Source organism: Triturus cristatus, chromosome 6, assembly GCF_964204655.1.
Source record: "Triturus cristatus chromosome 6, aTriCri1.1, whole genome shotgun sequence".
Lineage (NCBI taxonomy): Eukaryota > Metazoa > Chordata > Amphibia > Caudata > Salamandridae > Triturus > Triturus cristatus.
Window position 1 is genome coordinate 713,301,548 of NC_140589.1, and position 16,734 is coordinate 713,318,281.

Sequence of the window (16,734 nt, forward strand, 5' to 3'; positions counted from 1 at the left end):
GAATTACCGGCCAATTTCTCTACTCCCCTGGCCGGCAAAAGTCATGGAGGCTCATGTTAACCAGGTTCTTTCCGACCACCTTATTCGAGCTAACATCTTGGATGACACTCAGCACGGGTTTCGTGCTGGGCATAGTACGGAGACTGCCCTTCTCGCCATGGTGGAACATCTGCGTAGGGTGTTGGATGAGGGTCAGACGGCGGCGCTAATATTATTAGATCTGAGTGCCGCCTTCGACACCGTCTCGCACCACATCCTTCTGCGTCGCCTGGAGGAGATTGGCATTGGTGGGTCCGCCTTACAGTGGTTCCGCTCCTTTCTTGATGACCGTTCCTTCTGCATTGCCATACCGCCTTACCAGTCCAAATTCCTTCCTCTGGGCCTGGGGGTGCCGCAAGGTTCCTCGCTGAGTCCTACGCTCTTCAATCTTTATGTGAGACCGCTGGCTGATGTCGTCAAGCAGTGGGGCATGACGATGGTCTCTTATGCCGACGACACTCAGCTAGCGGTCACTATCAGCGGGGATACTGAGCACGATGCCCTCAGGTTCCAGAGTGGACTGAGGGCGGTGGCGAGTTGGATGAATGTAAACTGTCTCCAGCTCAACGCTAAAAAGACTGAGGTTATGGTCGTCGGGAAGGGGCGGGAACTGTGGGGAGACAGTTGGTGGCCACCAGAGCTTGGGCCGGTCCCAACTCCGGTTGCGGAGTTGAGAAATTTGGGAGTATGGCTAGACACTGCCCTCAGTTTCGTGGGGCATTCTAAGAAAACTGCGGCCTGCTGTTATGGGGTTCTTCGCGGCTTGAGATCCGTCCTGAAGTTTTTTGACCCTCCAACGAGGCAGCTGGTGGTTCAGGCGACTGTAATCTCACGCTTGGACTATGCAAGCTCCCTCCTGATAGGTGCTAATCAGGCGGAAATCAGCCGCCTCCAACGCGTTCAGAACGCAGCAGCCAGAGCCATAGTTTGCTTGCCCAGGTCTTGCTCTGTTGCCAGGACTCTCCGTTCCTTGCATTGGCTGCCGGTGAAAACTAGAATTAATTTTAAAGTTTTATGCCTGGCTTTTAAGATCCTGAAGGGCTCAGCCCCCCGGATTCTTCAAAATCTCTTGTCGTTTTATGTACCAACTCGCTCTCTGAGATCAGTGGGCCAAGCACTCGTGGTGGTCCCGAGGTTTAAGCTTTGTCGTATGGGAGGTCGGTCCTTTCGGGTGAAAGCAGCAGTGCTGTGGAATTCTCTCCCGTTGGAGATTCGCCTGATGGACGACCTTCTGGCATTTCGTAGAGCTTTAAAAACCGCATTATTTTAACTTTTCCTTCAGTGTTCCCCGTTTTTTCCCTCTGCTGTTTGTTAGGTGTGGCTATGTTTACCTTGTCATGCGCCAGGACGCCCCTTAGCTGGGGCAGCTGTGCGCAATACAAATGCCCCTAACATAACATAACATAACAAATATCGTGGGTCATAAATATCGACATACAGATTCTTGTGGTCAAGAATATCGATTTTAGGTAAGTAATATCGATGTCAAAAATATCGAAGTGTTTAATATCGTTTGCAAAAATATAGTTGTTAAAAATGTTTGTTTATTAATGTTATGTATTTTAGTATCTATTTTATATGCATGTGTTGTATGTTTTTTTGTAAAAAAAATGTTTGTATTCTTAATGTATGTGTAACATTTTTAGTAGCTATTAATTTATTTTTTATTTGAAGTTTGCGTTTTTAGTTCTGTAGCGGGTTGTGGGTTTACAGGAGAATATGGTGGGGAGTAATTTAATTATATTAAATATATTGATTCTTTTTTATTTATTATTATTTGTTCAATTGAGATGTTATAGTGTTAAACGTGTAAAGTAATTTATTATTGATTAATTAATACATGGTTGTTAATTAATTTTAATTAATTGGTAATAAATTATGGTAATTGTGTAATTAATTTTAGGTGTGTGTTCTGGTGTTTATAGGTGTGAAGAGTGGGAAGCAATTTATTTTTAATTGATAAATTAGTAATTGGCTGTTAATTAATTTTAATTAATGAATTGGTAAATAATTATGGTAATTGTGTAATTAGTTTTAGGTGTGCATTGTGGTGTTTATAGATGTTAAGGGTGGGAAGCAATTTATATTTAATTGATGAATTAATAATCTGATGTTAATTAATTTTAATTAGTTAATTTGTAATTAATTATGGTAATTGTGTAATTAATTTTAGGTGTTTGTTTTGGTGTTGATAGGAGTACATGGTGGGAAGTAATTTGTATTTAATTAATTAATATATAGTTGTTAATTAATTTTAATTGTTTGATATGTATTTTGGGTAATTGTTTAATTTTTTGTCTGTTGTTTTTACTTTTAAAGGGATGGGTATTAAATACATTTTAAGTACTTTATTATTATTTGTTAATAGTAATAGTTTTTAAATTATAAATAAGTTTTAATTGTGTTTTATTAGTTTAGAGTTTAATGTAGGTGTGTTGTGGATATCATAGTGTTAAAGTGTGTGTAGTCAATTGATGTTTATGTATTTTTCTTATTAATAGTATTTTTTAAATTGATTATAAATTATCTTAATTTGGGGGAAAAATGAATTAGTAATGTTGAAGTGTTTTGTTATTGGTGTGGTGTTATAGGGTAGGAAATACAATTAACCCTTTCGCTGCGGCGGGAATTCTGCCGCAGCGCTGGGGGGTGCGGGGTGGGCAGCGCGGTGGCGCTGTGCTCATGACGGAGCCACTCCGTCATGAGCCACGGTTGAGCTGTGCTCATGACGGAGCGGTTCCGTCATGACTCCGCCCAGTTGCATTGTCCCCCCGCACAAGCGGGGAAACAGCGCCGCGTGGGCGGAGCGGCCGCCAACGGTCGTGGCATGACGGAACCGCTCCGTCATGAGCACACGGCAACCGTGGCTCATGACGGAGCGGTTCCGTCATGAGCGGGGAAGGGGTTAATACATTTATGTATAAAGTATATATGTTTGTAAATATTTTCTAGTTTAAAAGAATGTTATTTGATAATTTTTGTCTCTTCGCTATCCAAAACTTTCCCTACTGTTGCACTCTTTGGAATGGGAATAGTAATTTTTAACCCTACTCTATCCAACACTTTCCCTGCCGTTGCAGTCACTGGAGTGGGAATAGTATTTTTTACTCCTCCGCTATCCAATACTTTCCCTACTGTTGCATTCTTTGGAGTGAGAATAGTAATTTTTTCCCATCCACTATCCAACACTTTCCGTACTTTTGCACCTTTTAGAGTGGGAATAGTCATTTTTAACCCTACTCTATCCAACACTTTCCCTGCCGTTGCAGATACTGGAGTGGGAATAGAATTTTTTACTCCTCCGCTATCCAATACTTTCCCTACTGTTGCATTCTTTGGAGTGAGAATCGTATTTTTTTCCCATCCACTATCCAACACTTTCCCTACTGTTGCTCTCACTGGAGTGGGAATAGTAATTTTTACCCCTCCGCTATCCAACACTTTAACTACCATTGCACTCTTTGGAGTGGGAATATTAATTTTTACTCCTCCGCTATCAAATAGTTTCTCTACTGTTGCATTCTTTGGAGTGGCAATAGTAATTTTTACCCCTCCCCTATCCAACACTTTCCTTACTGTTCCACTCACTGGAGTTGGAATAGTACATTTAATTATTTTTCTATCCAACAATTTCCTTACTATTGCACTGATTGTATTGGGAAATGTAAGTTTAAATATTTTAAATTATTTTAGAATTATTTTTTGTATATTTTAAATTATTTATATATATATATTATTTTGATATAAGTTTTAAAATAAATGAAATATAATAGGTTATTAATTATTTTAAAGTAAATATATATTTATATATCTATAAATTATTATGTTTCTGTGTGTTTTTTTATTAAGTTTATGTGTTATATTTCGTTAAAATGTATATTAGATTTAATTTGTTTTGTTAAAATTAATATTAATATTTAATATATTTAATATATATTATTTTATTTTATATATATTTTAATCGATATTTTTTACGTCAATAATTTTGATTCAATATTTTTGTACTTACCTGTGTAGGTATGGGAGTCGCTATTTTTGTGTTCTATATTTTTTTCGATATTTTATACATCGATTCTATCAGTGATCCTTCTGTACCACTTATTTTATAAACCTGTAATAAAACCCTTGAACTTTTACCATTAGTCTAAAACTCAGTTATTGAGTGGACCCATTTATTAATTTGATTGTATTTTCCTGATTTTGACATTTTGGGAGGTGCCTTAACGCAGGGACATATTGCGTGATAAAATTGAGGTTCTGCACTGTCTCCGATCCATTGAATTTGGGCATTCTGGCTGAGGTAAAATTTTGGGGGTATCTAAAATTTTTGGAGTTCATCCTGCCCATGGTTTCTGGTAGCAGAGGATGGTTGCACATTAAAGGGGATCTTCTTTCTGCTTTAGAAAAAAAAAAACTTTGCCCAGTCCTTAGTAATAGTGGATTTTCCGGAGTGGGCTATCCTGGAGGATTCTGCAAAAAACATGACTTCCAGTGTTGTTTCTGAATGACTGGGTAAGTATGAATAGGGTTGAAGGATCCTAGGGCCCGATTCACAGAACTAACTTAGGACAAAATCCTAAACTTACTACCATTTTGGTATTCACAGAATGCACTTACTACTTTTGGTATTCACAGAATGCACTTACTACTTTTGGTATTCACAGAATGGATTTACGACTACTAACTTTACGTCCGCACTCGGGCCGGAAATTCCGGCCCGGAGGCGGAGCTTCCGGGCCGGAGTTGGAGCTTCCGGGCCAGAGGTGGAGATTTTGGCCATGGCTAAATCTCCGCCACTGGCCGGAATCCCCACCTCCGGGCCGGAAGCTCCGCCTACGGCCCGGAAGCCCCGCCTCTGGAATACCAAAAGTAGTAAGTGCATTCTGTGAATACCAAAAGTAGTAAGTTTAGTGTCTGTGAGTGGTTGGGTATGTTGTTAATGATGTTGATTTGGGGTTCAACTGGTGGTTTGATCACTGTTGTATAGATGTACTATTCTTATTTGTTATGTGTGATGAAAAGGGTTTTGTTAATTATTTTTGATTGGCTTGGCTATCGGATTTGTCAAAATCCAGGATCTTAACATATTGTGGTTTTACTTGTCTGCATAAAGTAGTGTATTTTGCGAGGTCCCGGATTCACACACAAAGGGTTTTCTTAATTAATTAGATTCCTTCTCTAGGTTTGTGTGTGTCCATCTAGGTTGGTGTCCCTTGCTCCTTAGTACACAGGAGTGGATGCATCAATCAAGGGTAGACTACCACTTCTAATTGTAAATTAGGTATAATCAGTGCCACAACGGTGCTGATCTTGTTGGATTTGTCTTATTCCAACTTGCTGATTTTCCGCCTCTTAGGTGGAGCAGAGAAAGTTCTATTTTCGTTTGCTTAATGTAAGTTTCTCGATACTGCCTGCACAAATTGTTTTCCTCATTCGCGAAGAAGTTGCACTGTTATTGGTTAGTCAGCCATGGAGCTCCACTGGCATTGGTGAGATGTGACCACAAAGTTATGCTGTTATTGGCTGGTTGCTGACAGAGCTGCGGTGTGATTGGTTTATTTTTGGCATTGCGTGCTGGGATTTGTTGTTGTTCACTAGCTTAGTTTGTGTGATTTTTAGATGGTTTTGAGCAAAAATGGTGGGTGCTCTACTGAAAAAGCCTAAAGACCATATAGTACCTTCTATTGAGGGCCAGAGATTACCTGTCAAGTGAACGTCGGCAAATTAAATGATGATAGACAGTGAGTTCGGTATATGTGCCTTGATTTCTGAATGGCATGATTACACTACTTCAGATAAAGACTAGCAGTTTCCAGTAGAGGGTACCTTTAACATTTGAAAGCTAGATTTCTTGAGACAAACTATAAATGATAGGAGAGAAAGAAAATGGCAAAGCAGGTGAAAGGCTCACTTAGACAATGGCTTGAAAGGAAGTGGGATCATCAGGAACGATGCTTGAGAGAGAATATGATGAGGGAGTGAGAGTTTTTCCCTTAATAGTCAAAGAGACAGCAGATAAAAAGAGAAAGAAAAGAAAACTGATGAGGGAGAGAGAGAGAGAGAAACAAAATGAACACTCAGTTGAGGAGTATGACTTTTTAAATGATCTTTTGAATTCCAGACCTCCTCCATATAGAGCTGAAGTACAGAGACAGGACTTAATCATGCAGTAGTACCAGATATGGGTGCAGTGGAAGATAGTGTGGGTGTGATGGCACAAGGACCAACTGCATCTGTGGATGTGAGCACCACAGCGAGTGCCACAACTGAGATTGCAATGACAGCATTGCCAAGTAGTAATAGAGAATCAATAGCTGTTTCGCTAGTTCCAGTTGATCCGCCTTTTACTAATGCTGTTATTGACAGACCTCTTGATGAGAGAGTTATTGATGTTGTTCTTTTAAAATTTTTATTTGGGGTCGGGGGCGTGGCCAACCATCATGGCCGATCGTATGTGATTCAGATCAGCTCCACACCGCGCCCAGTCACTTTACCGACTTGAGAGGCACTTATCTCTTCAGAACCGGGTCTCCCGATCCACTGGTGCACCTGAGGATGCGGGGGCTACCCGGCAGTGAGAATTGAGACCAAGGGGAGGCGTGCGGCATAAGGGCTGTTCTGCATTTCCTCAGGCGCGAAGCAAGATGGCGGCTGCCACCATGCTGGGACGCCGAGTCGAGCGCTGCAGTCCTGGGACCTTATAGGGGCCGCGTGGATACTGCGACGCATGGGGGCGCCTGAGACCCTTCCTAGTCAGCCCCGGGAGTTGAACGCAATCACATGAGGGTAGCGCACCGCTACATTGGCGCCCTCAGGAGAAGACCCGCTCCCGCCAACAAGACCCCCGGGTGCAGTGGGGAGCCCCCCGCAGAGCAGAGGCGGACGCAAGACTGCTCTGGGCCACACTCCAGGTATGGAGAGGAGCAGGGGGGCTCCTCTACACTAAGATGAGCCACCTGGAGTGGGCATGATCAAGCGGTGCCTGACCTTAAAATGGCATCGGTCAGGCACCTCTCCACAGCCTCATGAGGAGGCACCCGGTTGGAGGCTCCCTGCCTTCTATGGAGATCACCTCTCAAGCGAACCGACAACATGCCTGCGGGGGCCCTGGGCCAAGCAACACACCACCCCACAGTTTCTGCACGTGTTTGGCCCCGTGCGCGGTGAACACCTTAGCACATGGTCAGCGAGGAGTTGAGGCGCTGGTCTGGGGGGTCTCCATGAGGCCTGGAGAAGTGGCGCGACCTTGATGAGATGACCTCAAGCTGGTGGGCAGATGTCAAACTGAGTCAGGGGGTCTGTCTGTGAGGGAATTCTACTTGTTTGAGTGCAGCGAGAAGCTGGTGGGAGAGTGACAGGGGCCCCCGGGACATGTGGGGCCTGCCCTCAGTAAAAAGCATCCCGGCTGTCAGTTCGCCATCTCCTGGGGAGGTCCCCTCCTGAAGGCAGCAGGTAGTTCCAGTACACCCAGACCGAGTGCCCGACTGTACAGTAAAGTGATGCCCGGATCCAGCGATACCTCGTTGCAACTACCGAATCAGGGGGGCAGAGACGAGGTGCCGGTGTGGTTTCCAGGTCCCCCTGATCTTTTCTGCTGCGGGGAGGCCCCGATCCAGTGGTGGGCATGGGTCCCTATGCCACCCAAAAAGGCGCAGTCCACAAAAGTCTCCAGCTTCTTTACCCACGCTAACAAGGGGACAGTCGGTAAAGAGGCAGCTCGTCACACGAGAAGATCTGATGGCCTCGCTGCGAGAATTCAAACAAGAGCTGAAAGACGATATCAATTCTGATATGGGGGTCTCTTTCGATGCATTTAAGGCCGAAATGGGGGCCTGCAGGTGGCTCTGCAGTCAGACGTCGACTCGATTGGGTCCCTCTCTCTAGATCTTGAGGCAAAATAACAGGAACTAGAGGATCGCATGCGGCCATTGGAGGCCCAATCTGGTGACCTACCTCTTCAGCTGAAAGCCACGGTGCTCAGATGTGAAGACCTTGAGAATCGCTCCCGCCGGGATCGGATTCGTGTGAGGGGCCTGGAAGAAGGATGCGAAAGCCCAGATCTGGATACCTTCATGTTGGGGCTTTTCTTGACGGTGTTGGGAGACTCTGAGCTAGAGGTTTGTTTGGAAAGGGTTCACAGGGTGAGGCCTCGAGCTCCGGTAGACTCTGGGAAACCAAGAGACATGCTGGCAAAATTAATCTCTTTTAAAACCAAGGAGTTAGTCCTCCAGAAGGCGCGAGCCCTTGACAAAGTGTCATTCCAGAATGCAACGTGCTCAAGTCACACATGCTCGGCACCAGCAGTTTAGATCAGTTACGTCAGCCTTAAGAGACCGCAAGGTGAAATACCGATGACCTACCCCTTTGGTTTAGCTTTTTTACTCGACAACAAGAACTATCACTGCACGGGCTTGGAAGAGACAGCGGCTGTTCTGGGGATCGAGGTGTCCGCCCCGACGCAGACGGTGGAAGCAGGAGTCGCAGAAAATAAGGCAAGATCGAAGAAGCAAGGAGGAGGCCCCTGGCTACAGCAAAGGAGAGCTGGCGAGAACACTACGGGATGATACAGTCGTTGATTTCTGTTACGCACAAGGCTTTGTTTCGCCCGAGGAATCCTAATAGGTTTGAGGGTTACGGTTTTTTGCAGGGGCCTTGGGTTCATTCAATCAAGTCATCAGTCACCTTGACTCTTATGATGCGGCCGTGGGGGGGTAAGTTTAAAAGTTTTTTATGCCATCAATAATACTGAAAGATCTCTTTAGCGAATGTTCATTTGTGCCTAAGCAGCTGTTTTATGGGCCTTGAATGCGATATTGGGACCACCCCGGTTACCGCTCGAAATGAGGTTCTCCTCTGTGAATGAGAACCCCAGAGCTCAAAGTTATGGTTTGTATTTGTTAATGTTCAATTTATTTTGGTGTCACGGTTCATTTTGCACTTATTTTACATTGTTTTGGTGGGTTGGAGGGGTGAGGGGAGGGGATCACAGAATATCGATTCCAGGGGCAAAGTTGGAGAGGCATGCTGATACGTCTTGTGGTGACTAATGGGGGTTAACTGCTTAACGTGGAACCTGAAGGGTCTTAATTCCTCTAATAAGAGGCAACGGATCTGGAAATCCCTAATTGACCACCAGATTAAAATAGCTGCCCTACAAGAGACACACCTCCTACGTAAAGAGGACCAACGGCTGAAACATAGGGCCTACCCACAGATCTTTCGCTCCTCGGCACACACTAAGCATAATGGGGTGGCGCTTCTCTTTCACTCTTCACTCCCATTCCTTCACCACAACACTAAAACGGACAAAGAGGGAAGATTCCTAATGGTCAGGGGTGAAATACGGGGCAGATTCTGCACTTTTGCCACGATCTATGCACTCAATGCAGGGCAATATGACTTTCTAAGCTCTTTCCTAGCCTCGCTGGAGGGGTGACATCTTACTGCTTGGAGACTTCAACCTGATATGGGACCCGGTCCTTGACACTACACACTCCCATAGAGCGGTGGGGGGGGGTGTTTAGCAAATCACTTAGGACAGCGTTGCAGGGTTTGGGGCTGCTAGATGCTTGGAGGGATGCCCATCCCGTGACCTGGGACTATTCCTTTTTCTCGCACTCACATAGGACATACTCCAGGATAGATGACACATTCATTAGTCAGTCCCTTCTCCACACAATATCAGGGTCCCAGTTTGACCCAATTTGCCTCTCTGACCACACCTCTCTAGAGCTGGTCCTTGAGTGGCCCGCCCTGCGCTCTAAGCTTGTCAGGTGGTATTCTCCCAACTTTCTTTGCAGGGATCGGCTTCTCAGGGATGAGTTGAGAAAGGCAATCACAGAGTACTTTGACCTTAACGACCCGGCATAAACCTCACTGGCCAACAATTGGGACGCCTTCAAGGCAGTTCTCGAGGGGAAGTGTATCGAACTAGATGCCATGCTAAAAAAACAACGCAAGAGGAAATGTCTTCTCCTCGAGGGGGAGCTCTGGAAGGCCGAGAATGACCACAAGTCTAACCCATCGAACCGATCCATACATAAGGCTGCGCAGGTCAAGGGGAAGCTTCCCTCGGCCACCACCTACCCAGCCGGACATGGGACACAGTTTCTCCTCGTCTCTCAACTGTATCTCCGTCCTCCAGGTTTTTCGGCAGTCCCCCTGATTGACTCTTTGCCGCCTTCATTGACTTGTGCAGCCGAAATAACCATTGCCCTATGTCAATACTCCCTTGAGTCTGCTACACCCCACTCTTCTTGTTTGGCCCTGCGAAGCACCCTCTCACTCCCCCTTCACTCCTCTTCCATTTCTAATATGCAAACCGTCTCAGAGAAGAAGTTGGGCACTGATTGTTTTTGGATCCCTGGTCCCTCTCTGAGTTTCAACTCGCTCATTTGACTTTTTGGTACCCCCTTAAGTTCTCTTTCCCTTGTCCAAGTCTCCCACACTTGACCTGTATTCAATCATGTGTTTCTTTTCCCCCCTTTACCATCTATGCCCCCATGACTGGTTTTCTATGTTATCTAATTTTGCTCTATTAACTGATGTATTCATGTAATCACTTTTTTTCCCCTTTATCCTATGTTTTTCTCGAGCAACTCAAGAAACTATGTAATCACTGTTCTTTTTGTAACGATATTCCTCATGTAAAGCGCTCTGATACCTCCGGGTCTAGAGAGTGCGATATAAAACTTTTCAAATAAATAAATAAATAAAATAAGCTTCATGCTATCTACACTAATGGGACTGAAAAGACTCACTTGCGCTTGCAGGCCCGCAGCTATGACGGGAGAAACAAGGTGGGAACCCTATTGGGGTGGCAACTGCGAGTTAGACAGGAAAAGGAGTAAATTAAGCACATAGTAGATGGGAAGGGGATCTTCCACGAAAACGAAATAGGGAAAGCAAAGGCTTTTAGAGAGTTCTATCACTCCCTATATACCGCAGACACGTTGGACGCGAAAGTACAGGACCACTACCTAGCAACGTTGGACCTGCCTTGGGTCCCAGCCTCCATGAACGAAGACTTAAGTTGAACCCTTTCCACAGAAGAGGTCCAAAAGGCGATAGACTCTCTTAAGCTCCAAAAGGCAACCAGCCCTGATGGTCTCAATGCCCACTTCTATCGCACCTTTGCTCCAGAATTAGTCCTCCGTCGAGTGTTACTCTTCAACGATATAGCTAACACGCAAAGGGCGACCCCTTCTATGGGAGAGGCTCTGATCTCCATCATCCCTAAACCGGGGACAGACCTTTCTAGCTGTGCCTCTTATAGGCCCATAGTGCTCCTAAATTTGGATGCCAAGTTATACTCTAAAATCTTGGACTCATGCCTGGAACATGTTATGCCGATGCTTGTGCAACCGGACCAGGCGTGCTTCATCAAAGGCAGGCAAACTCATGATTCCCTCCGGAGGGTGGTACACATTATTGAGAAGGTACAGAGGAAGAGCATACCAGCGGTTCTTCTCTCGCTATACGCGGAGAAGGCCTTTGATCGGGTTAACTGGGAATTTCTGACCCGTACACTACAACGCTTTGGTTTTAATTAGACCTTCATTGGAATGGTACGGGCAAATTATTTCTCTCTGAGATCCAGGGTCTTGGTGAACGGTGTAGCTTCAGAGGCTTTTAAACTTCCTGGGCAACCAGGCAGGGGTGCCCACTGTCCCTCCTACTGTTTGTGTTCAGCATCGAAGCTCTTGCGGAACGCATTCGGTCCAATCCAGACATAAAGGAGGTCCCTTTCGGCACAGACGAACACAAGATTTCTCTCTTCGCGGATGACGTGCTGCTTCCAGTCACGAGGCCGTAATCTTCTCTCCCAGTGATTTAATCTGAGCTTGCCACATGTGAACATGGCTCGGGATTTAAGGTGAACCTCTCAAAATCCTTTCTTCTTAATTTAACCGTGTCTAAGGAGTCCATGCGGACTATTGAAGAAGCGTCCCCTCTCCAGTGCACACACAAAGACATCACATATCTAGCCATCAAACTCACCCCCAAGATAGAACATCTTTACGGAGCTTATTACCCGCCCTTGTTGCGCCAGCTTAAAGCTGATCTGTCTAGATGGAGGAAAGCCTATCTCTCCAAGATAGGACAAGTCAATGCCAATGATTACTACGTTTATTTGGCAGGGGCATAGAGCGCAACTTTTCAATCGTGTGTTAACCAGGTCAAGAGAGGAGGGGGGTTTGACCCTGCCCGATTTCTTGGGGTACTATAGAGCAGCCCAACTTAGAGTGATTACTCAGTGGTCCCTCCGTGAATCGGAAAAACTCTGGCACCACATGGACCGACAAACAGTGGGCAGGACAATTTGGGACCTCCTGTGGATACAGAAACACAATCGACCACGCAATGCCTATATCAGTACCCCAACGGCTACCACCTCAATGGTCTGGGATAAGCTGGCTAGATCCACACCCCTTACCACCTTCCCTTCCCCCTACACTCCCATCCACTTAAACCCAGAGTTTCCTCCGGTGCTGCGAGAGGGGTCTTTTGAGGCTTGGCGGGAGGGTGGCTGTCTCATGCCTTTCATCTTCAGCCCTCTGAAGAAAATAATTACATGAAACTTACGCATTGGGTCCTACAACCACAGATCCAGCAGGCCGCCACGAGGGATTTACTCCCAATCAAAAAATGTGCGCAATCAGGGGCCTCCATGAAGGAGACCATCTCTTTCCTTTATTCACTCATAAGGTCTTTGGGATCCCACCCCACCCCTAGACACCAAAGATACTGGGATTCAGTCTTAGCCGCCCCATTGGAGAGGAAACAATGGACCGCCCTATAAAGGGACATCCCCAAGTACAATCACTCTATGTTTTTAAGAGAGGCCCACTATAAAATTATGTATGAATGGTACTTACATCCCCAGAAACTACACACTATCTTCCCTAATTCCTCCGATAGGTTCTGGAGGGGCTGTAGGCTACTGGGGGATTTCATGCATATCTGGTGGGACTGTCCACTTATTAAGCCATTTTGGAAGGAGGTACTTTTCCAATCAAACAGATTCTGGGCTATCGGATCCAGGACACGCTAGAACACACTCTCCTGAGGATTCGGGACCCCAACCTGAAGCGCCAAATGCAGGGGGATCTTTCCGTGATGTGGCTATGCCTCTGGTCACTAAGATGGCTGTGGCGGCTGCATGGAAGAAAGTGGAGGCCCCCTCCCTTTCCCAGTGGCATGCCAGGTTATGGCGCACACTGGCGATGGAAAGAATGGCGGATACTGTGGGAGACTCAAGGAAGGGTTCGACTATGTATGGGTTCCCCTGGTTGAATATCTGTTGGAGGGGCTGCCTTTGTTTGCATGTGGGCCACGACTGCGAGCTCTCCATCTCTTTAATATCTAGAGCTTCCGTTAGCTCCCCTGATTTGTTGGGGGGTTCCCTGGGGTGTAGGGACACCTCTCTCCATAGTCCTGCCTTCACCCGCAATCGAACCTGAATGATTTTTTTTTTTACCGTGACACCATAGTTTGTATATTTGTGTTTATTTTTGGGTGTTATGGGGGGGGAGGGAAGAGGGGAATGGAGGGAGGAACACCAAGGACTTTTAGGACCTCCCACAAGAACTTGTTGAATTGTGACATTTGATGTGTGTGAGAAGGTGGGTTGGTATATGCTGTCCACTAGTTAAAGTGGGCACCTTGTACCAGGCCACAAGACACCTATGATGTCTGGGGTCAAAGATAACCTTATTGAAAGCTATCCTAGTGGTAGCTAAGGAGAGCAGCCTTCAGGCTTAATCTTGAACGAATGTAAAGCAGCTTGTTTGACCAGAATACCACCTCCTAAATGATTAAGTGAAAGGAGAACCACACAGTGTTTATATAAAAATATGTATTTATTAATATAACACTCTCTACTAGTCTCTACACGAGACTAGGGCATAAAGCACACAATACTAAATCAATAGAACATTCGTAAATAGCGAAATACACAGCTGGCTCCAGGGGGAGACCGAACAATATACTAAACAAATGGTATAACAACAACAACTTCAATAGACACAAAGCCTAGAGCACGTACAATCGCTGGTACCTCAAGGAACCACCCAAATGAGTGACACAGGGAGCCCACAGAGGACCGGTGCAGTGAGGAAACATAGAAGCGTGCTCCGTATAACCCTATGGGAAAGTCGCGGTTGGAAATTTACAACTTAAGGACACTTCTAAGAGGACTTCGAGCAAACCCTTTGAACCTTAGGAGGTTCTAAGGCCAACCCAACAGTGAGTACTGAAGTAACCGTATTACCTATTCCAGAGGAGCCGGGTGCATAGGGGTCAAGTGGTGTCCGAAACCTTCATCATTTTCAAAGGAGAGCTGCAAGGAAGTCCTGCTGCCAGGAGGGCAAAGAGTGTCTGGTGGAATCCAAGCCTGGATTCAAGGTGAGAAGAACCTGAAAGCAGAGGGGACAGAGTCTTGGTCACTTCAGGTGACCAGGGGCTCGGTAGTCGAATGCCCACCGATGTTGAGTGCTTCTGGAGTGAAGAAGGGTTGCTTGACTCTGCAGCAACAGGAACCAGGAGAAGTCGAGGACAACCAGAGTCCAGAGGTGAGCTGTCCCACAAAGAATGTCAAGACTGAGGGGCGACGTCTGGCTGGAGCACCAACAAGCCTTGGCAACTGCAACCCATGTGGTCAGAGGAAACAGGTTACGGTGTGGACCAGCAAGGTCCAGGGGACTCTTCAAGCAGTGGGGAGTCAGGGCACGTCTGAGGCAACCAGGTAAACCCAAGAACAAACAAGGTGACCCTCGCCAGGACCCTCAGGCCAACGGACTAGGGATCGCGAGGAGACCTCGAGCAAGTCTGCAAAGCACCAGCCCACAGGACACTCGTAGAGTGGAGGCCGGAAATCTTCGATGCAAATACTGCTCGGGGTCAGGACTACACGGAGTCCAAAACACAGGCTCAGGAATTGTCACTAAGCATATGCAACTGCAAAAGTACGCGGTGCACAGGGGTTCGGGTTGCACGGTCCCCACGAGGTATACTGGTCTCAGAATAGCTGAGAGGATAGATCGACCTCGAGGACCTTCGGGAACCCACCTTCTGTGTTGCTGAAATCCTTCGGAGTCCTCAGGAGCTTGTGAGAAGCAAACCGGTCAGATGCGTTTAGGTGCCTGCTTTTGCAGGGGAGTAACTCCTTTACTCCAAGGGAGATTCTTCAGTCGTCCAGCGCCGTGCAGGCAGTCGAAGTATTTGGTTTCTTCTTAGAAGAATCTTGTCCAGGTAAAATCTAAAGCAAGGCTACCCACTTTATACCCATGAGAAGGGGTTGGAAAGATTCTGTGGACCCTCCTAGGGGAGGGCCAGGACAGTTTCGCGCCAGAGCAGGAGCAAATGGCTCCTAGAACTGGTTTGAGCTGGACTATGCAATGGGACACTAAATGTGCCCCCAGTGCAGACTTTCTGGCACTCTAAGAGTGCACCCAACCAGCCCCAATACACTAAATCCTATCTGGGAGGTGGTTACCCCTCCCTGTGAGAGGATGCCTATTGTCATGCCTTCCTCTGCGCGAGCTTGGCTCAGCATCAGGAGAGCAGAATCATGTCTGTCACTGGCAGCATCCATTTTGTGTTGCCCATATTGAGAAAGCTGGTACTGGGTATACCGGTGACCCACATGTGTCCCTTTAGAAGGGTGTAATCATACCTCCTCCGCCAGTTACTGTCGGCGAGGTATGATTTCAAGGTGTTTGACACCAAACACTACATGTTTCTAAGCAGCCGTTTTAAAGTTAGCATTTGCCGCGAGGTTATAATGCACTTAAACATATATGTCTGGCTGCATCACAGACAACACCGGAGAATGGTCTCCGAAGGCTGCAGAGGGGCTCTGCTCATGTAGGGGCACCCTCTCATGATAAACCCAGCACCCTGCCTTCAGGATTGTTAAGGCCTGCCATAGGGGTGACTGATAGGTATTTAAGTGTAGTGATTTACATAGATATAGTGAACCTATATCTTAAGTAAGTGGTGCAAGAACCAGCTTACACAGTCTGCTGTAGCAGGTTGGTTGTGTCAATTTGGATGGCCTCTCAGGGGTGGCATAATACGTGCTTCAGCCCATCGGAGGCCTCTGGGGTACCTATGCCCTGGGTACATATTGTACCATATACTAGGGACTGATAAGGGTACCTCAGAATCCAATCTGGAGTGTACCTAAATTACATGCATATCAATTTACAGGAGAAAGCAGATAGACTGGGGTCCTGGATAGCAGGATCCCAGTCAGACTAGGCCAAAAACGGTGTGACATCAGCAAAAGTGGGGGTAATCATAAGAAGCAGATACTACTTTCCTACAATGTGCTCGATGGCGATTGGGGAGGGTCATGCTGAGAATATTGTGGACTCGCCGAGTTCTAGTACGCAAACTGTATATGATACTTTAGCTTTCTGTAACTCTCAGCCTATCCGATGCATTGGTGCCTTCTGCCATGGTTATGTTTTCTGTGTACTGTTTTATCTCTGAAACCAATAAAAATATTTTTGACAAAAATTTAATTTGGGGACATTTTACAAGGGATAATTGACCTAGACAGATTATTATACTATGTAGAGGAAATGAGATATATGATCAAGGAAGCAGCAAGATGTGCAAATGAAGCGCATGACAAACTTGAAGAGGTGGTTGATAAGTGTGAGGTAGACATCAGTAAAATAAAAAGAA